Source organism: Dama dama, chromosome 12 (assembly GCF_033118175.1).
Source record: "Dama dama isolate Ldn47 chromosome 12, ASM3311817v1, whole genome shotgun sequence".
Lineage (NCBI taxonomy): Eukaryota > Metazoa > Chordata > Mammalia > Artiodactyla > Cervidae > Dama > Dama dama.
In genome coordinates this window covers 1166050-1191197 of record NC_083692.1, presented here as the reverse complement: position 1 = coordinate 1191197, position 25148 = coordinate 1166050, and the positions used below count along the sequence as shown (strand labels likewise).

The window sequence follows — 25148 nt, the reverse complement described above, 5'->3', positions numbered from 1 at the left end:
TACACTTGTTCAAGCTGGGTTAGATGATCTCCAAGTTTCTTGTCTGTTTTAAGATTGTGTAACTTGAAGTTTTTTTACCCCTAAACCTATGATCTGTGACCTTAAAGTCAATCTCTCTCTATTTACCTGCCTATATATATATCTATCATAAAGTCAACAATAGTCTCCCTGACCCCAAAGTTGTTCTTATCCTAATTCCTGAATGCTCGGTTCCTCAGTCATGACGCCCAACTCTTTGAGACCCCATGGACTATAGCCCACCAGGCTCCTCTGTCCATGGGATTTCACAGGCAAGAATACTGGAGTGGGTTGCCATTTCCTTCTCCAGGGAAACTTCCCGACCCAGGGATCGAACCTGCAGCTCCCGCACCTCCTGCATTGGCAGAAGTAGTAAAGAATTCTTTACCACTGAGCCGCCTGGGAAGCCCCATCCTAATTCCTAGAGTTTGTGAACATTTGTCTTACAGCAGAAGGGACTTTGCATTTGTAGTTAGCTAGGGATCTTGAGATGGAAATATTATTCTGGATTTTTGGATGGGACCAATGTAATCACAAGGGTCCTTGTAAGAAAGAGGCATGAAGGTTGGAATCGGAGAAGAGGTGTGACCACGGAAACAGAGGTTGTTACAGTATACAGTTGGTCCTTGAACAAGAATGGAGGTTAGGGAAACTGACCTTCCAGAGAGTCAAAAATCCTGTATAATTCAGTCAACCTTCACCATCTTGGGTTCCTTCATGCTAGCAGTTTGGCATTTGAGGGTTCAACCAACCTCAGATCAGATCATGTAATACAGTAGTATTTATTATTGAAAAAAATCTGTGTATAAATGGACTTGCATAGTTCAAAGCTGTGTTGTTCGAGGGTCAGCTGTACTTTGATGATGGTAGAAGGGATGGAGACCCAAGGAGTGCAGGTGACCTCTAGAAGCTGGGGAAAATGAGGCAATAAATTCCCCCCTGGAGCCTCTAAATGGGAGGTGGTCCTGCCAAGACTTTGATTTCTGCCCAGTGGAACTTATTTGAGACTTCTGACCTCCAGGATTGGAGATAATTAATTTAGAGATAATACATTTCTGTTGTTTTAGGCCACTACATTTGTGGTAATTTGATACAACGGCCCTAAAATATTACGAAACTTTAAGATTCATTTCAGTTCAGTGGCTCAGTCATGTCCAACACAACTGAGCGACTGAACTGAACTGCCCGACCCTTTGCGACCCCATGGACTGCGGCACACCAGGCTTCCCTGTCCATCACCAACTCCTGGAGTTTGCTCAAACTCATGTCCATCAAGTCGGTGATGCCATCCAACCATCTCATCCTCTGTCGTCCCTTTCTCCTCCTGCCTTCAATCTTTCCCAGCATCAAGGTCTTTTCTAATGAGTCAGTTCTTTGCATCAGGTGGCCAAAACATTGGAGCTTCAGCTTCAACATCAGTCTTTCCAGTGAGTATTCAGGACTGATTTCCTTTATGATTGGTGACTTATGAAACTTTAGGATTAATAAATCCTATATCTGTCCCTCTAACTTCTTTTTATTCAGTGGGATGGGGTAGAAATGGAGTCAAAGTCAGGATGTGACCTATAGGGTCATATAAAGATTTGAGTTCTGTGGTTTACTCAGATCAAATACTGGCTCCATCTCTGGCTACTTGTCTGACTTTAGGCTTGTCACCTACTTCCCTCATCTGCAAAGCTAAGATAATGATAGCACCTACTTTCCCCATAGAATTAAAGGACGCAGTGCTCATAAGATACACGTACCAGCTTCCTGTGCCAACTTCCGAGCTTCCCGTCAATGCTCTCCAGCAGTTCCTCCCCTAAATACAGTGTTTAGAATCTGGAGAAGTGCATATTTAGGTGAGGTTGGGACCATGAGATTCATGAGTCAGAGTGATGTTAAACCTGGAAGCCTAAAGAAGAGGCAGGGATGAGAGATTTGCCCGAGGCTGGTTCCAGTTCTCTCAACCTCTGAGTTTTCACTGGCTTTGAAATAGACTCTCAGTTGATTCTGGGAATTCTACAAAGACGGAGGTCACCTCTTCATAACAATGGAATTTATGAAAGCATCAAGCTGAGATGAGATGCAAGTATTTCAATCTCCAGAGTAGACTCTTATCATATCCCAACCCGCTAAAGAGGACTGACTACATTTAGCTGATTATTCAGGCAGTTTCTTTGATGTAGAAAATCCAGAAAGATTTTAATCTTTTATTGCTTGATTTTGTATTCATAATGTGTATGTCTTTGGGAGAATGGAATAAAAAGGGCAACTTTCCCTTTAAGAAAGCACCAGAGTTTTTATAAGCTAAAGAGATGAAAGGCACTATGAAAATGGTCAAGGCAGGACCAAGCACTTATTATTCTGATGCTATTGTTAAACATGTTAGTCCAGCTTCTTCTGGTTTTGCCACTTGAATCTTTCATAGGATGAGAGGGGCAATGTGGTTTTTCAGTATCTCCATCTGTAAGATGTTTCTGATTCATTTGCTGCCTGTTTTTTCACTATGGTAAGCATATCATTTTGGGATGGGATGCTCCTGAAATGATAATTTTTGGTGTTCACCTCAATATTGTATTACCTGAAGAAACGAGCAGAATTGCAAATGCCAATAAATCATGTTTGTGACAATTTCTATAAAAACCAAAGTATTCAGGTCAGAAGAGAGATGCTTTTGTTTGGTAGAAAGGTGGCTTCCATGAGATCCTAGATCCTCTCCTCCAAGCTGTGTGACTTTGGGGGATAATGATGGCTCGTGTGTCTGTAAAATTTTACAGTTTACAGTGTCTTCAGGTGTCTTTGGGCTTCCCCGATAGCTCAGTTGGTAAAGAATCCTCCTGCAATCCGGGAGACCTGGGTTCGATCCTTGGGTTGGGAAGATCCCATGGAGAAGGGAAAGGCTACCCACTCCAGTATTCTGGCCTGGAGAATTCCATAGACTGTATAGTACATGGGGTTGCAAAGAGTCAGACATGACTGAGCGACTTTCACTTTCGCTTTCTTTCAGGTGCCTTTTACCTATGACCCTACAACTCCCCCATGGGCTAGATTATAGCTGTACCTATGTGACAGAAGAGAAAAAGTAATCCTGGGAAAGTAAACTGATTTCCCCAAGTTCATGCAGGTACTAAGTGCCAAAGCAATGGCTCCAGATTAATTTTCTTTCCCCTGCAACATGTTGCTTCCTAAAAAAAAAGTTTGATTCAAATAATTAAAGTGTGAGTCTCAATTTCTTCCCATGTAAAGGGTGCATATGGACTAGATGCTGGTGCTAAGCTACTTTCAGTCGTGTCTGACTCTTTGGAACCGCGTGGATTGTAGCCCACCAGGCTCCTCTGTCCACGGAATTCTCTAGGCAAGAATACTGGAGTGGTTTGCTATTTACTGCTGCAAAAGTGAAAGTCACTCAGTCGTGTCCGACTCTTTGCAACCCCATGGACTATAGAGTTCATGGAATTCTCCAGGCCGGAATGCTGGAGTGGGTAGCCTTTCCCTTATCTAGGGGATCTTCCCAATCCAGGGATCGAACCCAGGCCTCCCGCATTGCAGGCGGATTCTTTACCAGCTGAGGCACCAGGGAAGCCATGGACTAAATGTGGCATCAAAACTCAGACCTAAAGGGGCGATGCAGGCAGTGTTCATGAGAGAGATTGTCTAGATGTAAAGGAAATGGTATTAAATGTGACAAGAACCATGTGTCATCTAAAGTGAGGAATTGCTGTCAAGCTGTTTTTGCAGAGGAAGGCAGCAAAACCAGTGTTGCCAAGTTTTCTGCTGTTTCAAGAGAAGACAAAAATCTAAATTTTCAAGTGAAATCTCCCTGTGTTAGATTAGCGCTAAATTGACAGAATTATGACTCCCCTCTCCAAGGTCAAAGGGTGGGAGGGGGCACCTTCATTTCCATTAACTCTGATGTGCTGGAAAATCAGTATTGTTTCAGTTTAACTTTTTGGAAAAATTTATTTCTTTGGTCTGGAGGATTCATTAGGTTCATTGACTTTTCAATTAATGTCTAGGCCAACTCAGTAATTGATTTGGACAAATAGATAACTTCTAAAGCATGAAGGGAAATGAAATGTAATGAATGAAATAAAATAAAATCCATTTATTTCTGTGATCTTGGAGCATTGTGCAAACAGAATGCACTGTACCGAAACCTTTGTGTGAAGAGTTTATGCTCATGCGTTTCTTTCATGCCACCAAGAGGGCAGCTGAACTTAGAAAAGGAGGGATTTTTATGACATCTTATATCTATTCTCTATTGTTTTCCACTCTCAGAATTGATGGCATATCCAAGCAAATTTAAGTAGTAATTTAACTCATTAAAGATATTTATTTTTTGATCATCATGTAATTATGAAGTTAAGCTTTGCCATTCAAACTTAGGAGGTTGATGACTGGTGTGAGTTTGGACTTGTTGATGATAATGACAGTGGTGATTGTACTACTGCCGTTGTGTGTCCGAAGCATTTTGTAATAATGATGTTAATAATGAAGAAATATTTGTTGAATGTTTGCTATGTGTCAGGATTCATGTTAAGGATTTCCCTATTCATTTTTAACTGGTGTGAGATTATTCTGTTACTAAGAGATAGATTCAAACCAAGTATTAGTTCAGTGTATGCAGAAGAGGTCAGGAGGTGTTTCCTGAGCATCCATGTACCAGGTCAATATTCTGGGTTCTTGGGTACAAAATGAATTTCTGCTTTATTTGTGTGTGTGTGTTCAGTCACTGAGTCATATCCAATTCTTTGTGACCCCATGGACTATAGCATGCCAGACTCCTCTGTCCATGGGGTTCTCTAAGCAAGAATACTGAAGCGGGTTACCATTTCCTTCTGCAGAGGATCTTCCCAGGTCAGGGCTCAAACCCATGTCTCCTGCATTGGCAGGCAGATTCTTTACCACTGATCTACCAGGGAAGCCCTTGCTTTATTTAAGTTACATTTTATTTGTTGAAATGATAAGCCAATAAACCTACACAATCATGTCCAGCAGCACTAAGCATTCTAAAAGAAAGAATTGCATTAGGGCACGGAGGGGCTATTTTTACAGGGGATGGTGAGGGAGGTATGTCTGAGAAGGTGATATGTGACCAGAGACACTGGGGTGAAGTGGAGGGAGGAGCAGTGGGAGTTTCTAGGATCGCCGCTTTGACAGTCCTTCCGCGGTACTAGTCACTGCTCAGGTCTGGAATGGTGCGACCGTGGGTGGGCTGCATTTAAGAGGGTCGTGGAGTATCTCCCTAAGGCTGTAGGCAAGGATTGAGGAGGGAACTCAGCTTAAAGTTCTGGTTCTGCTCCATGTTCCTCTGAGGCATGCAGACACCTTAAGTTTACCTTCAAGTTTCAGTTTCTTTGCCTATAAAATTTGGATAATAATCCTTATCTCTTATGATAAGTGAACATTGCACATGTAAAGTTCCCCTTTGCAGCCCTAGAACTGCCCTAGAACAGCCCTAGACCTGTGTGTGTGTGTGTGTAAATATATTATATATTAATATATATTATTATTATATATTATTAATATATTATACATAATATATTTACACTCACACACACACAGGAGTCATGCAGCAAATAGTAGTTATTATAATTATTTTATAACCTGTGTCTTACAAAGGAGCATGAGAAGGTACTCATGGTGTTTGTGGTCAAAGTGTGGGACGGGGTGTAGCATTGAAAATCACTATTTACCCTCAGAACTGAATAGGGAGTGTGGTCAGAGTGGAGTTCGATTCAGGAACTAAGATAAGAGAGTAGGATGGTGTGGATAAAGTGGGTTTTCACATCACAGTAGTTAAATGAAATAATTCAAACAGCACTTTGAAACAAGGCAGGCAGGAACTTATTTATTTATTTAAATTTAATATTGAGAAGCATCTCAGAATATGCATACAGCCACAGGGGTTTACAGAGTGGCATGAAGAGGGAGAGAGAGAGAGAAAATTCATGCCCTTTACTAAGTAAGGCCCACATCCCTGCTTCCAAAGGCAAGTGTCTTGTATTTAAAATTGCTTCCTGGAGCCAGCGGGTTGGCCCGATGCCTCATAATCAGGGAATCTGGGTCCAGTCCCAGCTAGCCTTCCGACAGGCTGCTTGGCTCTGAGATAATCACTTCACTTCTTCGTCTTCAGACGGAGAAGAAAAGATCTCTGCATCTTGTCCATGTCAAAGGAACCTTTTTAGACTGAAATGAAAAAAGGTAAAAATGCCCCTCCTGGGATGGTGCTATTAAATGTGGGAGCATAATTTGGTAGAGAGACCAACCTCTTTAAGTCATCAGTGTTATCTACGGGCCTTGAGTTAGCTCTGCAGTGGTCTGTTTTGGCAATAACTTCATCCGGGGGCAGGGATAACAAAGCAACAGCGCTGCTCAGGGGTCTGCTTGGCGGGCTGGAAACACATGGACTCTGAAGTGGGTGCATCGGGGCTCCGATTTTCTAATTTTGCTGTAATTTTAACTCCATCATCCTTCTGAGGACACTTGTTCTCTCTGAACCTAGGCTTCTAGATCTGTAAATAGATATACTCACATCATGTAAACTACTGGGAAGATTAAGTAAATGTAACGTTATTAGCATTATGTCTGCCATAGCAGAAGACGTGGGTTAGATCCCTGAGTTGGGAAGGTCTCCTGGAGGAGGGCATGGCAACCCCCCCAGTGTTCTTGCCTGGAGAATCCCCATGGACATGGGGCCTGGAGGGTTACGGTCCGTGGGATCGAGGAGTCGGACAAAACTGAGCGCGCATGCATGCACGCACTGCCATCAGCGCTTTAAAACGTCACTCTTTATTATGTCTTTTAGTTTTGTTTAAGAATTGAATTCCTGGAATTGTCGAGGCATCTCAGTTTCAGGGGATCTTGGTCACCTGGGCAGGCAAAGGGTCGAGTGGATATAACCCACCAGATCCGCCCCAGCCCGCGGAGGCGGGTCTGCACCAAGCCGACCCTGCATCAGGGGGCATCATCCATCAGGGGACTGATTCCTGGCCCGAGGCCGTGGTAGTTACAGCAGACGTGGGCTCTAGGAGTGTTCCCAGACGCCTAGACGACTACAGCGCTTACTGCCTGACAGCGCGGACGGCCAGGTGCAGCGTGAAGATGGATTTGGCTACGTAGAAACCCTTCAGTCTCGTTCACAGCGAGTTCCCGCCCTTGACAACACATCTACCTTTGCTGTGGGTTGCTGTGAGGCTTTGGGCACCCTGAAGATTCATCTTATTTTAATCAATGGAAAGGAGGCAATAGCTTGCCTTTATTATCACCTAGATTGACTCCCTCAGAACAAGCAGGCTGCAGATCCCAGTGGCTTCTTAGCGCTGTCTCAGACGCCTCCATCCTTCATTAGCTATTCCCATGGTAACACTGAGGAAGGGAGAAGAGGGACAGCTAACCACGGAGAGGCTATTTTTAGATTTCTGGCCAGATGCTTTGACAAATCTGTTGAGGGAAAGAAAATGAAGCAAGTGTAGAAGAGGATTATTTTCCCCCAAGACAATATCGTTTAAAATTCATATGATAAAACTGGAAACAACCTTGATAAATAATTCAACCCACTTATATTTATAGAAAGATCTACTTTCACATCATATAAAAAACTGTTCAATAAGATCATTCTTATTTACTTAATTACTTACACCAGATAACTTTATTTCCTACCTTGAATTTATCCCAGATTCAGTCTGAGTTCCCAAACCAAGGGAGTTGGGGATGAGCAGCGAAATGGTGGGTCACGGTGTGGGTTACACAGCCCTGAGAGCATCATTCCTCTAGACTATACTAATAATGACACTGTTGCTCAGCCTCCCAGCTAGCTCAGCAGTAAAGAATCTGCCAGCCAATGTGGGAAACAGGAGTTTGATCCCTGGGTTGGGAAGATCCCCTGGAGAAGGAAATGGCAACCCACTCCAGTGTTCTTGTCTGGGAAATCCCATGGAGGATCCTGGTGGGCTACAGTCCACGGGGTTCCAAAGAGACAGACAAGACTTAGCAACTAAGCAACTAAAACAGAAATGGCACTGGCTAGGTTTGTGCAAATGTCTGCACTGGATCTGCTTCACTTATTTTTAAATTATGTAAACCCCTCCCATACTCCTTAAAAACCTTCAGGAATTTCCCATTGCTCTTGGAGAAAGGCCATAGATCTTTAAAGTGGCTGTAAAATACACATGCTATTGATCCTATATACATGTCCAGAATCATTCGGTATTATTATAATTCTCCTTCTTTGTGTTTCACCTAAGATTTTCTTTCAGAATCTCAAACATGCCGTCTTCCTCCGTGTCAACCTCTTTACACTTGTCTGTGATCTTTTCCCCCATGCTCACTACCTAGTTAATTTCTGTAACTTCTTCTTATCCTTTTAATCGGAGCTCGAATACCAGAAATTGCTTTCTTAACCTCTAAACAAAAAAGAGCCTTCTGCCATAGCCTCTTCTAACAACCTGTGCATTTCCTTTGTAGCACTTACCAGTTTATAATTCTATATTTATTTATGTAACATTTTAGGTTTTTTTTTAAAAATTACTTTAACCTATGAACTCCATGCTGTTAGGAAATTGTATTGTTTGTTCACCATTATATATCTAGTGCCTAGCATATATTTGGCAACTTATTCTAATGACTGTGTAAATGACTAGCAGTTATTTTAAAAGGACATAAGCCTAGGTTTTCTGTCAAGTCAAACTGTCTATGTGACTTATCAGGGCACCTCAAAATACAACATGCACCCAGATTTCCCAGAAAACTTGCTAAAGAGCAGATTCGGATTCAGTAGGTCTGGCTGCAGCTCGTGATTCCGCATCTCCAGCTGGTGTCTAACTAGCCCTGGACCTCGGTTGCATGGAAATTGCCATGTGTTGTGTGCTCAGTAGCTTGAGTCGTGTCTGACTCTGTGCGACCCGGTGGACTGAAGCCTCCAAGCTCCTCTGTCCATGGGATTCTCCTGGCAGGAATACTGGAGTGGGTTGCCCTTCCCTTCTCCAGGAGGTCTTCCCGAGTCAGGGATCAAACCCACGTCTCCTGTGTCTTCTGCATTGCGGCGGATTCTTTACTGCTGAACCACTGGGGAAGTCAGAAGTTGCCATAGGAATTTTCAAAAAAAACTTCAATTCTGAAGTCCCACCCTGATTTAACTGGTATGTGCTTGGCCTGGGCTTTAGGGATTTTTAAAAGCTCCTTAGTTTATTCTAATATCAAATACTATTGTAGAATCATTGATTTCAGGCAACAAAGCTAATCCTCAACAATAGTTGTATAGGAATATTTTTGTTACCCTTTGCATTAGACAGCATTTAACATGGCCACCCAACAAGGATTCACGCTGTTACTGTTTTTTAATTGTATATTTCTTAGAGACACATAGGAAAGTGGTACCAAGCATTTGTTTCCTAGCAGAGAGAATCTTATGTGAGTCAGTTGTTGTGGTAGCAGAAAGGTCCAATCTTAAACTTTCCCACTTCTTCACATAGGGGAACTGTATTTCTTATCAAATATTTAAAACAATATGTATACTATTGAAAAAAGTGAAGCATTTTGGTAGAAACAAATGCAGTTATAAGTCTTTGCAACCAGAGGAACAATGCATAATTACCCAGATAATATCATTAGGAAGAAGAGAACCTTAGTGCTCTTCCAAAAGCTGCAACATTTAGAGTGAGTTCAATGATTCCCAGCATGTCCATAAGTGTATGAGGAGAAACCAGAGGCTCTTGGGCATTTGGTTACCCTCTTTGAAGATCAATGCTTCTTAATCTAAAGCATAGTAATAGTCCTCTTTTTTTTATTATTAATTTCACTCATGTTTTCCACTGATTTGCTTGTGGTTTTATTCTTAAAAGTTCCACAATGTGGAGTGTAATATTTTTGCAGTTATAAATTTACACAGTACTTTATTTTAAGCCCTGCAGCAGTTGTTTTCTTATTCTCTCTTACTTAATCTACTCCTCAAATCTATTTGGTATCTACAGCTATTATCACATTCTACAGATGAGGAAACTGAGCTAAATGGCTCAGTAACTTCTCAGAGACACAGATGGCCAGAGACATTGTCCAGGAATATATGATGTAACTCCCCGGGACTCTCTCCTTTCCAGTGTTAATACATTTCTGGTCTATAGGCCAAATTCAGCCTTCAGTGATATTGGTCCAAGGGTCTTAATATATTTTTTTTTAACGAGGTGCCACTATTTAGAAAGCAGAAAATTTCTTACAAAAATCCAGATTTCAAGTTTATGTTTACGATAATCTTATCTGACAACACTAAGTGACTTGACTGAAATCCTGAAATGTGCCTGAAGCGGAGTTCTCTTTTTCCCTTTTCAAAGGACACGCTTCCTGCCCCTCACTAGCACCTCTCTTACTCCCCGCCTGCTCCAGAGTTCACGACGCAGGCTTTGCCCTTCCAGAGCTCTGGTTTTCAACTCAGCCTCTAAATTCTGTTGAGGGAAGAAATGATTCTTATGTCTTTAGTACATGTTACCACCAGAAAAAACAAAACGTCCCCTTTCTCAGTGAAGAGTAGACCACTGCATTGCCATCCTCATCACGTCATACCTTTTCAGGACTACCTGTGTGTCTGCATCTGGCTGAGTGGTTCAATTTCTTTGAATACAAAATGGTGGAGCTTAGTATCCTACCTTCTGGTTCTACTATTTAGCTGTTTGGAGTGGTATCCAATCAAAGTTTTGATTTCACAGGAGTTTACAAGTTGTGTGGTTGTCTTTCAATAACTGTAGCCCTGTGGAGACTCACGTATCCCTTGGACTCATGGTATGTAGTTGGGTTCTGTTCAGCCTCCTTCAAGTAAGACTATGATAAGGAGGAAGAGGATGATGCTGTCCTGGTGATGTCAGCACCACCTTGCTGATATGGCGCTCGCAGCGTCAGCAGGGTTTCCCAGGAATGCAGTCACCAATTTCTAACGCAGCAAGAAACGCAAAGGTGGATTCTCTTCTTAGGAGTCTTCACCTTGGCTTTGAGAGTTGCTTGCCCCTGTTGCAGTGTACCATCTCCTTTATTCCTTTCCATGTCTGGCTTTTACCTTCTGCCCACCTTCTTGGTTTCTATGCACTCTCTCTGAGCCGCTCAACCTTTTGTTCCTATGGTGGAGACCCCTCACTGCACATGGAAGCCTGTCGCTCAGCAGAACTCAGGCATGCACACTTAAACCTCAGAACAACCCTATGATATAGGTCTTGTTACTCTCAGGAAATTGTGGCTCAAAAAACCTTAAAATTTGGTAAGTTGACAAGGAGAAGAATTTTCAAAAGGTTAAATTTTAATGTTGACTATTCTGTCCCATGTTTTAATTTGGGTACAAGAGGCCACTATCATAATTGAATGATGTCTACAAAGATGAGAAAAGTAACTTTACCATTCCTTATTTCATCACATGGCGTGCCATGTGAGACATCATCAATTTTAAGGTGCACCATTATCTGATATGCTACTGAGAAGAGAAAAAAATATGGTCAATTAAATTATGTCATCTAAATTATGTTGATTGCCATTTTTATTGCAATTATAGATGTTCTAAAATATAAAGACATGTCTTAGAATTGTTCAATATGGTACTTATTCAACTTGTATTGTACACATTTAACATGTAAGTCATTGGCTGAAATGTTAATTGTCTTAAAACAATGAGAAGAAAGCAAATGCAAAATATTTATACTATAATGTTTTCCTTCAGCAACCATCAACTGAACTGGAATTTGACCGGGTAGTGATTTATACCACTTGCCTTCGGGTGGTACGGACAACCTTTGAAAGGTGTGAACTGGTTAGAAAGATATTCCAGAACCATCGAGTCAAATTTGAAGAGAAAAACATAGCTCTGAATGGTGACTATGGAAAAGAGTTAGATGAATGATGCCGGCGGGTTTCTGAAGCTCCTTCCCTCCCTGTCGTGTTCATTGATGGCCATTATCTCGGGGTAAGTATCTGCTAAGGAAAATCTTTTTTATGGAACCCAACCAGTGTTGATAGAAATCTGTAAACCTATGACAAAGCAACTTGCATCACAGCTACCAGCATACTTACTGATTTTCGGAGTTCAATCCAGCAGTTTTGAGGCACTTATTTCTATCCCAAATGATGTATCACTACAGTGTTCATCCCTATAGATTCGTAGTGAGATAAAATTAGCATGAAATTGTCTTTTTGAATAGAAATGCATTTTAAAAATGGTTAGTTGACTTGAGTTTTGAATTGATAAGTTTGACATATGGGATAAAAACTTTTTTTAAATGCAGGCAAGAAAAATGGAATATATGAGATATGCATTTGTGAATTCTCCTATACTACATTATCAAACACTCAATTTCCTACTTAATGAAACTGAGATGATAGTCATGAAATGAAATCAATATGAAATAGGGCCTGTAGCCAGAATTTTATCTGCTTGTTGTTTAAAATGATTCTTGATTTGAGTAATGCAGGAGTGTGAGACACAAATGCAGGCTTACAGTGAGCAGAGCGGAGAATTCCTAGAGCAGCAAAAAAAACCACAAAAACCTGACTCCTTCATTGCTCTCTGAATAACACCGTTAGCATAATAACCCCCATTCATCTATGGATGTGTGTCATCGGTAAGAAGCCCAAGAAGGGGGCTCTGGAGAGAACACTTTGGAAGAGGAAGAGCAAAGAGCTGAGGGATGCCAGTGGCTGGGAAGGTAAGACTGACAAGGTCACTGGTCAGAGAAGAGAAAAGTGAATTGCAATAATTAATTTATATGGCATTCTGTATTTTTCTTGATATTTCTGGTGCCTTGAGTGCAGTGAGAAATCAGTACGTATTAATTTCTCAAATCTGGTCTTGACCTTCAGGTTTCAGGGAAAGTTAGAAAAAGCCAGAGCCTTTTCTTAGCAGGAAATGCTCCTGTTTGTTCCAGGGAGCTTGTATCTTGTATCCTGTCTAGAGCTGTGGCTGTTAGAGGCAGTCTGCCATCTTATGGAAAGATTAATGCAGAAAAGCCATGATTCACTAGCTATGACATCATGCAGTCTTACTTTCAACCAGAGCTGGACACAGATTGATTCTGAACGAGAAGAATTTTGATTGGAGTATTGAGCCTGAGGTCCCAGAAACCCACAGCAATGGAGCCCGAGGTCCCAGAAACCCACGGCAATGGAGCAGATAATAATGGCAGATAAATACATCGATTTTACAAAGCACTATAGCATACTCTCAGCTTACATGTGTTACTCCTCTAACCATCAGTCTAACTTTAGAAATGAACTCTCTGGAACACTGGTTAAAAGGCAAGATAGCCTTGGAGTCAGGCAGCATCGTTTCAGATTCATGCTCTGACACTTCTAATGCTGGGAAATGTATAAATCACTCTGTACCTGGCTTCCTCCTTTGTATGAGAATACTAGCAGAACTTTTCTTAGGCTAGCTGTAAGGGTTTTACTATATATGTGTGTATTATATTGTTTTATTATTTTGCGTCTGTGTGTGTGTGTGTGCTCACTTAATCGTGTCCAACTCTGAGGCCCCGTGGACTGTAGCGTGCCAGGTTCCTCTGTCCATGGAATTTTCCAGACAAGAATACTGAAGTGGGTTGCTGTTTCCTATTCCAGAGGATCTTCCTGACCCTGAAATCGAAACATGTCTCTTGTGTCCTCTGCATTGGCAAGAAGATTTTTTTTTTAATATCACTAGTGCCACCTGGGAAGCCCCATTATTATATAATTATATGTATCAGTTACATAATGATATAAAATATTAATCAGTTTGTATGGTTGGAACAAAGTATGTTTTCAATAAATAGCAGCAATTTTCTTCCCTGTTTTGAAAAAGAGAACATCCTTTTGCTCCAGGTCACACGGCTGGGTAATCGGCAGGGCTCCGTGTTAGGTCAGGCCGAGTCCCCAGGCCCTTGTACCCTGGCGCGTCACCTCAAGGAAGGTAATTGTCGCTAGTTTCTTTGCTGCTCTGTTCTTGGCACCTAGGACAGAGCTTGTCACAAAGCTCTCAAACGCATACATTAAACAGCTGTGGGAATGACGCTATACTGTCCCTTCATGTTCTTCCCTTCTCTAAGACATCCTTCCACAGGGGACACAATCTGAAGAACATATCCACACCAGGGAGAAAATCACTGGTACAAGGTTGTGCGAATTTGCTTTTAAAGCTGGGAAAAAGTTCTGACCATGTGAGATCTTTCTCACTGTGGTGCTCTAAGTTCTGTGAAGCTGCTCCCCGATCTCAGTGGGCGATCACTAAGATCACTCGGGGCAGGGAGCTTGGCCCACCCGCTGCTCTGACTTTAGCCACGCTCATCTTCTTCCTGCTTCTCTGCCTAACCCGCCCAAGCGCCTCTCCTGCGGTCTGTCCTTCAGTTTCAGGGATAGAGGGAGAGCGGGATCAACAACGGAGGTGGAATGCAGAGTTCTTTCTCAATGACTGTCCCTGTGATCACTTTATTCACACAAAGTAACCCAGACGTAGAAGAATCACACACGTGCTACCCTGTTGCTTCTGAAATTTGAAGCCCCAAAGTCTGAAGAGAGGTCAGACACAGAGATTTTTTTCCTCCCATTCTTTTTCTGATAAAAGAGGAATTACTTCTAGATTTATAATTCAAAACGGAGATAAATCAGTCCAACACAGCTTGCATAACAAATTCCCCTCCTCCTGCAATAGCCACTTTATTTAGATTCCATGCACAATTGCAAATAGAGGACATTATTGGGCTTGTAGAACCTTTCCCCTGCAGTGTTTGTGCATCTGAAATGGAAGGATGCCCTCTGCTGGGTTTTGGCACACGGTGAAGCATAATTCCGGAAGAGGAAGAGAAACTGATGTTGGTAGTTTCCTTAACACCTATGATGTTTTAAACAGTTGTATAGAACCATTTGATTTAGTTAAAATTTAAGTAAATGAGAAAAATCAAGATGTGCGAATCAGCTGCACAAAATACAACTGTCTTTAAGGATGGAGAGAGAGAGAGAGAAACAGCCGGAGCCAGAGAATGAAGCAGACGCAAACAGGAATATAGAGACAAAAGTGCGGGAGACCATGAGATGGAAGGAGAGAGGAAAAGGACAATTCACAGCGCCCCTGTTTTACTGCCACAGGCTCAGGGTGGGCGGTGCTAAAGGGACTCAGCTGTTTTCACTGAAGGGAAGCTATCAGGGCTCCATCCGAGGGCAAGAATGGAAGAGTTGACAGGAACGCTCTTTTTGATTGATGACTCTCTTCCCCAGCCGAACTAAAACCTGAAGATGGAAATAATGGAACAGCCAAGGGAAAGAAATTACTTTAGGAAGCAGATCTACTTGGCCCTGCAATGCTCAGTGGTAGAGGGGGAACTGGTGGAGGTAGAAGCACATTCAGCTTGGAACTTCCCTGGGGTTGCTTTTGTTGTTGTTCCGTCATTCCGTCGTGTCCAACTTGTTGCGACCCCATGGACTGTAGCACGTCAGGCTTCCCTGTCCATCACCATCTCCCAGAGCTTGCACAAACTCATGTCCACTGAGTTGGTGATACCATCCAGCCATCTCATCCTCTGTCATCCCCTTCTCCTTCTGCCTTCAATCTTTCCCAGCATCAGGGTCTTTTCCAGTGAATCAGTTCTTCGCATCAGGTTACCACAGTATTGGAGCTTCAGCTTCAGCATCAGTCCTTCCAATGAACATTCAGGATTAATTTCCTTTAGGATTGACTGGTTTGATTTCCTTGCAGTCCAAAGGACTCTCAAGAGACTTTTCCAACACCACAGTTCAAAAGCATCAATTCTTCGGTGCTCTGCCTTCTTTATGGTCCAACTCTCACATTCATACACGACTACTGGAAAAAACATAGCTTTAACCATAAGGACCTTTGCTGGCAAAGTCCTTGGAGTAAGTGTCCTGTTGTTTTTGACATCAGAAAATCTTGATGTGAAAAGATTATGTCCCAATAGTTTGGACATAAATAATCTTATAAATTCCAGTTGGAAATGAGCTAGAAATTATGTCTTGATTATGGACCAACCATAAACCTGTACAGTAAGAGTCCACAAAATCCACATTGGAACATAGCTATGAAACATGTAGAATGAATCCAACAGGGGACTCCTCTCTAACAGAGAGAGGAATGGAAAGGCTGTTGGTCTAGAGGGGTCTCTTAAATTAGCTGATATTGAGTTGTGGCTGCTTGAAAATTCTCTATCTATTTAAAGTTCTAGTTTATTCAATTTAGGAATGAAGAAATTATTATTGAGCATTGCTAGTAGACACACCAGAAATATAGACTCTAGGTTTGTTTAGAGGCTACTTCCAACAATTCTCTGCAGAAATAGGCCACCGAGGAAGCCGTTGCCTCAATCTGGAAGTGGCCAGCTCTCGTAACTTGTTGTCTTTGCCTTGGTCCTCACAAGAAAAATGGATGATTTGTTCTCCACCCTTCTTTTTACAAAATTCTGTTCCTAAGTAAAGTCTTGAGTGAGGGTATCTGTTTGTGATCAATAAATAAGTCACACGTGAAAGCAGTGAGAAAAAATGGGGAATGTGCTTTGTTGGTTTCTAACCTCTATACCCCTGATATTCTCTCTGTAGCAGAGGAAGACATTCTATAAAGTGATGGGGTAGGTTACTGAGTGAGAGGAACCATAGTATCTGCTGGATATGCTGCTTTTATTTAGTTTTATTTTAACCAGCTTTATTGGGGTATGATTTACATTTGATAAACTGTACACATTTAAATTGTACAGTTTAACAAATGTGTACATCCATGTATCAACCAACACATCCAAAATATACAGCATTTCCATAAGCCCCCAAATATTCTTCATGTCATTTAGTAGTTGATCCCTTCCTCCAAGCCCAGTCCCCTGCTAAACATGGGTCTTTCTGTTAATATAGTTTTCTATTCTTCTAATGTCTATGTGTGGTTTCATTATCAGGGTAGTGATGCCCTCATTCAAGGGAGTTTGAAAATACTGTAGCCCCTGGAATTTTAATGTCTGGTTCTCTTTAATCCTTGATATACAGCACCATATCCATTTGACATCACTTTTCTTTTATGTGAAAGACTTCTTATACACTAGTATTGTAGTGTGGGTCTGCTGTGGATGAATCCTTTCAGGATTTAAAGTATGACATTCTTTCAGCTTGTCTGAAAAGTTTTTATTTCATTTTTATCTTTAAGGAGTATTTTTGCTGGATATAGAATTCTAGGTTGGATTTTTTTCCAGTAGTTTGGAGGTGTTGGTCCTCTATCTTCTCATAATACTTCTGATAAAACATATGCCGTCACCCTGATCTTCATTTCTTTGTTTGTAACACGTCTTCTTCATCACCCCCAACCCCACCTGCTTTTAAGCTTCTGTTTATCACCAGATTTGGGAACCTCAATTATGGCATGTCTTGGTGTAACTTTCTTCATTTTTCTTTTGCTTACGGTTCAAGGAGATTCTTGAATCAGTTGGTTTATTAGTTTTTATCAAATGTGAAAAGCTTTCAACTATTATTTTTTTCTAACGTTATTTTAATTTTCCCTTCTTTCTCTTTTTTTCAGAGGCTTTAATTACATCCCCATCAGGCTGCTTGAAGTACTTCCATAGCCTACTTCATTTTATTTTGGGTAGTTTCTATTGTGATGTCTCCTGGATTCCTAGTCTTTTCTTATGTAATATCTAATCTTCTATTACTCCCATCTGTATATATATTTTTTTAATCTCAGATACTGTAACTTATATCTTTAGACATTTGATTTCTTTAACAAATGTACTTTTCATGTCTCTACTTAACATGTTCAATATCTTTTTTAGCTTTTTGATCATATAATAGCTTTTAATCTGACACAGCATTATCTGTGTCAGTTCTGGGTTGGTTTTGAAATTCTGAGTACTGTTTTACACCTCTTTGCCTTCCTGGTAATTTTTGCTTGAATTCCACATACCTGGTTGGATAAAAGCATTTTTATTGGGATATTTTTGTATTCCTATATATCCTTGCACTTTTTGCTGAAAGGCAGTCAAGTTACTTGGAAATAGTTTGCTATTTTGGGTTTGTTATTAAGATTTTCTAGTCAGGATCAGAAAAGTGTCTCAGTTCAGTTCAGTCACTCAGTTGTGTCCGACTCTTTGTGACTACTTAGTGAGTAGGAAGTTAGTATCTGCCACACTGAGCAAAGCTCTTTTTGAGTAGTTGACCAGAATAATCTTCTTCAAGTTGCATGTTTTATACTAATTGTTTGCTTGAATCAGACAACTCCCTAGTATTCATTCTGTTAAGGAGGGTTGCAGAGATGGTGGGCTAATGGGAGGGAATCTTTGGTAAATTTGGTGTTTCTTTACGGGAATGTATTATATGCAATAATAACTATTTTCATAAACCATCAATGTAAAATAAGTGTTTTGTCAGGTTTTGAAACTCTTTTGTTTTAAACCTCTTTAAAATATTTACCATATATCTGTAAGAAGTGGTTTATAAATGTTGGAGTTATATGCTTTGAAAATCTGTTGAAAGTTATAGTCCATCTCACTGTACATAAGACACAATCTTCTTTAAATAGCAAGGCTTTCTGAGAATTTATCCCTAGATAATTAACTTTTCATTAAAAGGAGTACTTTCAATATGGTGCCTGCTGAAGTATACCTCCACTTCTTAGTTACCTTGAGTATTTTATCAAGTAAACAACCCACTTCATTACAAGTAATTACCATCATATCTCATTTAGACTCTTTAGCATTTAATTGTGGAATAGATGAATTTTAGATCTTTATTTTTTCCTTTTTCTTTGGAAATCATCTTTTTGGTCATTTCCTTGATTATTAACATTTCCACCAGAGATCTGGATGAAAGAAGAATCCCCTGAGCTTTCAGATTTACTGATTTTTCATGGATCTTATTTGGTAATAGGTACAGCAAATATTCAACCTTTAAGCATCCTTGTGCAGAGTGATGGAGTATTTGTTCCTGACCTGTTCACTCTACTTCAGAAAGTACAGGATGGGGAAGTTTGAAGTTTAAGCTTTAAGTCAAGCTCTTGGAGTATAAGTGAAGCAATAATCTGTCACATGATTGCTTCCTTGTCCTTTTTTTCCTGAATAACTGATGATTTTTTTTAAACTTTTTATTTTTGTATTGAGGTATAACTGATTAATAACTTTGTGATAGTTTAGGGTTAACAGCGAAGGGGTCCAGCCGTACACATGCATGTATCCATTCCCCCTCAAACTTCCCTTCCATTCAAGCTGCCACATAACATTGAGCAGAGCTCCACATGCTCTACACTAGGTCCTTGTTAGTTATCCGTTTTGAATATAGCAGTGTATACAGGCCTATCCCAAAGAGCAATAAAAACAGCAATAGTAAAAACTAACTTGAATGATACACTCTGCTAGGCTTTCTTTGACCTATTAAAATAAAAATGTAAATAGTACCCCTCTCATTTCTACCACCCCAAATTTTGTTAGGAAAATTAAGAAACTTAGCGAAGATAAGAAACTCTTTAAACACCTTCGGATCACAAGCCAGGATTCAAATTTAGGAGTGTTGGACTCTAGAGCTCAAACTCTCCCACTCTTCAGCAGCATATTTACATTATGAATTATTTCATCACTTGAAAACACTCCACATTCAAAATCTTGAACTTAGAAATGTCCTGCTCTGACCACAATTTTCTGTCCTTCAGTCACTCTCCATTTTTGAACTTGCTCTGTCACCACTGGTATTGTTTATCCTTCTCCCTTTCTATTGTAGGCCCACTTTTGGTTTCGCTTGTTTCCCTATATTTCTCTATTCATGAATATAATAGTATCTAGTCTGTATCACTCACTGGATCAGCTCTCCTGACTTTTTCCACATTTGTCGGTTCCCAGTCTGGCACAGCTTCCTGTGTTTTTCTTCTGTTATTCCAGCACATCAAGTACGTTATTGGAGAAAAATCTCAAAATTTTAGCAAAGAAGTCTACAACAAAGTTGTATCATCAGTATTATCTAAGCCCACTATTTCATACTCCTGAGAATATCTCGTTAGTTTTCTGTTGTGATCCACATAATCAACTGCTTTGAATGTTTTCTAATTTCCCCCAAATAGAAACCTCATTGACATCTCTTGATTCCTATTTTCCATATCTGTTATTATCTTTCACTTTTTCTAGTCTTCAAGTCTCTATACAGTCACAATCTTATAGGGTATGTTAATTTTTTTACAGATATTTTACTTTGACATTAAAAAACACAGAAAACTGCTTCATTATTAGCTTTTTATTCCAATTATTTGGTTCTGATAAATGACCCCACAATTCTTCCAGTCACTCAGACTCCAAATCTCAGTTTTCTTTGATACCACATCTTTCTCTTCCTCATATCTAATCACTCATCAAGATTTGCATTGTATTCCATGGGATCTCAATTTTCACATTTCGGGAGCCCCTCCTAGAAAGGAGTAGGAAAGCAGTGGAAGCAGACATCTGAATGCAAGAGTAAGCTATTTGTCTTACCGGAATGGATGTTATTCTAGTTATTTAATCTCTCTAAGGTGAAGATAATAAAATACTAATAACTGGGTATTTTGAAAATTATGAAGCAGAAAAACTCAGTGCCTGGAACATGGCACAGACTAAGTAATTCTTTGCTAATATTAATACCAATAGCTTTAGAGAAAACTTTACATTTATGGGCTGTGGGTGGAAAGACAGAGAGAATAAAGAGAATTAATGTAGGATTGGATCAAGTCATGAGAGGAGAAAAGGAGCAGAGTATTATGCTGAGTTCACGTTCACGTGTTAATTTCCAAGTAGTCTGATCTATGAGGGCAAGATGCTGCACAGTGTCAGAACTTCTGGGTAGCGGTAGTGTTTTAAATATAAAAACTAGCATCAAGGTCATGTTTCAGATACTAGCTTCATTTGAGCTGATATGTGGGCTACTAGCAATATTCCATCGCCATTAATGATAGCTTTCCATGAATATTAAGCATAGTTATTTAAATAGTGTTATTTTTTCAATTTTAATACTAAGCTATTAAAAATGGAGGAGAAGGGGATGACAGAGGATGAAATGGCTGGATGGCATCACTGACTCAATGGACATGGGTCTGGGTGGACTCTGGGAGTTGGTGATGGACAGGGAGGCCTGGCGTGCTGCGGTTCATGGGGTCACAAAGAGTCGGACACAGCTGAGTGACTGAGCTGAACTGAACTGAATTTAAAATGCTAGTTAAAACATATTAATGAGTTTATAACATATGAGATTTAAAAATTATTAACAATTTATCTATTTCCTCTGAAAATGAAAGAGGTTTATGTATAAGACACTATACCATCATAATTTTTTCCTTACAATATGAAACTTTGATTTTCCTCCCTCTCTTTTTAATAGTAAACCTAACTTTACCTTTATTCAACTCAGAATGAATTTCATTATATTAAAATATGAACAGATGACATCTGATTTGCTCTTATTTCTAGAACAAAGCTATTAAATCTAGAGTGTGTGCCCAACTAAGAAATAAGAGTGGGTGAAGGAATTAATGATTTACATTCTTCTCTTAGCACCTCCCCTCTCTCATATTCTCTCAGATTAAGACCACTGGGAGACTGGTGGGACAACTATTAAGATGAGGTTGCAGATGATCTACTTAATTACTAGGTTTCCTAAAGACAAATGTGGTAGATAAATACGTGTGTAAGTTTTATACAGAAGACTAGAATCTTGGATTTGGAAGGAATCTTAAATGTCACCTTGTCTAATGTCCCTCTTAGTGCGTAATTCTTTCTACCATAACCCTGGGCAGAGACGAACAATCTTTGAACACACCCAGTGACTAAATCTCATACTGTTCAAGCCAACCTATTTTACTGCAGTGCTCCTGTAAATATTAGACATTTCTTTCTCATGTTGATAACAAGCCTGTGTCTAACTTCCTTCACCCATTAGTCTTAGTTCTACCTAGAATAATCAGAATTAAAATTGTTCCCTCGGCCTCTTAACTAAAGCTTCATATGCAAAAATGTTGGCAAGTTTTCTCCTTGGTTTATTTCATATTTACTCTTATCTCATGACTTTCTGAGCTTCAAAATCGTAATTATTCTCCTTAAGACGTATTCTAGTCTTTAAGTGCAACACCCAAAGCTAGAACCAATCTTCTAGATGATTATCTCCTCAGTAGGATTGCTATCCCTCTAATAGTGGTGCCTTGATTTCCTTTAAGCATCTATATCATACAAGTGATCGTACTGAGTCTGAGGTCACTTAAAAGACTCATGTAATTTTTAAGTGAACTATTTATCAGGTGAACTCCTAATACCCTTGGATTTTGTTGCATTTTACTGGGTCTCAAGACCTCTTTTCCATGGATGTGCATTGCTAGACAGTAATTAATATCACAGGAAATAAAATTTTTTGTGAAATATAACCTATGATTTTTGATAACTGTCACTCTCTTTCTGTAAGCAGTTCATTCTGGTGCTCGTATCATTCCTCAGATCAGGAAGCAAAGAAGTTATCAAATGTTTCAAACTTTCATCCCCAGAGAAATATGCCCACTGGGACTGGAATAAACTGTAGTCAAAGTTTGGGTGCTATGATGAAAATAGTTGTAACAGTTAGCTTTTGCTGTGTAACAAATCACCTGAAAACATAGTGGCTTTAAAGAATCATCTTGTGGACTGCACTTTTGGCTGGGTTTGGCTGTCTTTTGCAGTCTACTGGTCGGTTGGCCAGAGGTGGGTGGTCTAGGATGACATCAGTTACACATGTGGAAATTGGCGTCTCAGGTTTCCTCTTTCCTAGCAGACTAGCTGGGGAATGTTAAATGGCAGCAATGGGATTTCTAGCAGAGAAAGAAAGCCAGCCCTAAAGCTGAAGCCCACTTCAAGCCTTGGATGGAGTCTAGTTTGTTTTTGTCCTGTTGACTAGAGCAGGTGACATTGTCGGGCTCAGGTTTAAGATGCAGAGAACAGATCCCACCTGTTGATGGGAGGGCTGCCTATATCACATTGTAAAGGGTGTGCATTGAATGAGATATAAACAAACTGGGGACAGTGACCCCTGCAATCCACCAGGGTGAAGAACTTCAACATTATCTAACCCTGACTTTCTGCCTGAGTTGTGAGTGCTCAGTGATATTTTCATGTTGGAGGATTGCATACTGTTGATTGACTAGAGGTAGTTAATTATACTTTAGCACTCCACAAGCCCACAAAATATTTGTAGAGTGGTTTGGCATTCAAGCACATCTGTGTGGAACGAAACCAATGTACCAAATACGGCTCAAGTTTCCAGAGTCACATGCTATCCTCTCGTTCCTTTAGTCATCCTGTACCTTCCAGTAACATCTTGTGATATCCTTGATCTATTGACCAAATCTTTGCCTTTCGCCTCACAGATTTTTCTGTCACTTAACCTCACAAAAGAAATGCAGAAGTATTATTATTATAATTTCTTCATTTCATATTTTGGATGCTAAACTTAATTCAATGACATGAAAAGTCATATGGTAGTAAGTACCTTGAAATCTGTTTATGCACAATTCAACTTTACTCCAACACTTAGAGTCGATTAAAGAGAGGGGAACTTTGAGGCATGCTGGCACTAAGTATTCCTAAATTATAAACTGAAGGAACAGCTTCACCCATACAGTCTTTCCTTAATAGGTATCCTGGCTTTGCTACTGAACCAAATTTAGGTCTACTCGCCTGTGTGTGGTAAAGCCAATATATCGACACCAGGTTGTGGTGAAGGAAAGTGCAGCATTTATTGCAAGGCCAAGCAAAGAGTATGGGTGGCTAATTCTTGGAAGAATTGAACTTACCAATGGCTTTCAGGGAAGGGTTTTTAAAGACAAAGTAAAGGAGAAGGTCATAGGATGCCTGATTAGCTTATGGATGTCCTTCTATTGGTTGATGGTGAGGTAACCAGCTGTATTTTGAGAGTCAGCATCACCAGTCTTCTGGTTCCAACTGGTCTGAGGTCTACAGGCTTGTGGTCAACGGTCAGTTGACTTTGACTTACCTGATGTGGATTTCAGTATCTGCAAAACAGTTCAAGGATATGGCTCAGAATGTTGTCTACAGTCTTTGAGAAGGAACTAAAGATCCTTGACATTCTGTTATGGATAAACTACTATTATTTTGTCTTGCTTGACTATTTGCCTTTGTGCTTCATTTTCTTAAATTTGCCCTTTGGAAATCAAAGAAGGCCTGATTGAAGAAGTTTTTCTATAAACAAGAGGCAGGCAGAGGATGGCCTGGGGAAGATGTCTGTCCTGTTAAAGTCCCATAGCATCCTCCTCAGTTTAGCTTTATAATTTTGCACATTTTACAAATTAAAAATCCATTGTCACATTTTCCTAAGACTTTGCGACTTTAGTTTTTCCTTCTTTAATTTTTTGTGTGACAGGATACTTATAAAATATCTGGTAGTTTCACTCTTTATTTATTTGTATATGTAAAATCCTGAGTCTTAAATTTTGTCCTTCGGACCATGGTTCCATAAAAGTACAAGATAGTGTTTATTTTCAACTTGGGCATAAGTTAAAAGAAGACATAGAACATGTTACCTAATAAGGGACTCCAGGCCCAGTTTATCTACATCTCAATTTAGATATAAATTGCTAACTATTCTTAATCTGATTGAAAAGAAAATGTAGTTGTGCATGACCAGTGTTTTCTTATTTGGATTTAAAAAGACATAAGGCTTCCCTAGTGGCTCAGCTGATAAAGAATCATCCTGCAATGTGGGAGACCAGGGTTGGGAAGATCCCCTGGAGAAGGGAGCGGCTACCCACTCCAGTGTTCTGGCTTGGAGAATTCCATGGACTATACAGTCCATGGGGTTGCAAAGAGTTGGACACGACTGAGTGACTTTCACTTTCAATATATGCATTTAAGATTTTTTTTAATTCTAGAAATGTATGAAAATAAATTAATGTACCATTCTATGAGTAGGTGAAAGTTAATAGAAAATTTAATGTCTCTTTTTAATAAACCTTGACATCAGTACCTCAGTAAAGAAAACTTTGGTTGATAATGAACTCTGTATCTACTCTTGTGCATATAGAGATTTAGTATGTTTTCAACCACCAGAGGGCTCTCACAATATAAGAAAATAAATGAAAATAGAAGTCATTTTTTATATCCTTTTTTAGTGTTCAATTAAAAGTTAAGCATCTTAAATATATGGATTGCATGTAATATTTCAAATCC

At 40.0% G+C, this 25148-nt stretch overlaps 1 pseudogene; it reads left to right on the top strand.

Moving 5' to 3' along the window:
• LOC133065853 (glutaredoxin domain-containing cysteine-rich protein 1-like) overlaps positions 1 to 25148 on the top strand; it is a 107349-nt pseudogene that overhangs the window by 48094 nt on the left and 34107 nt on the right.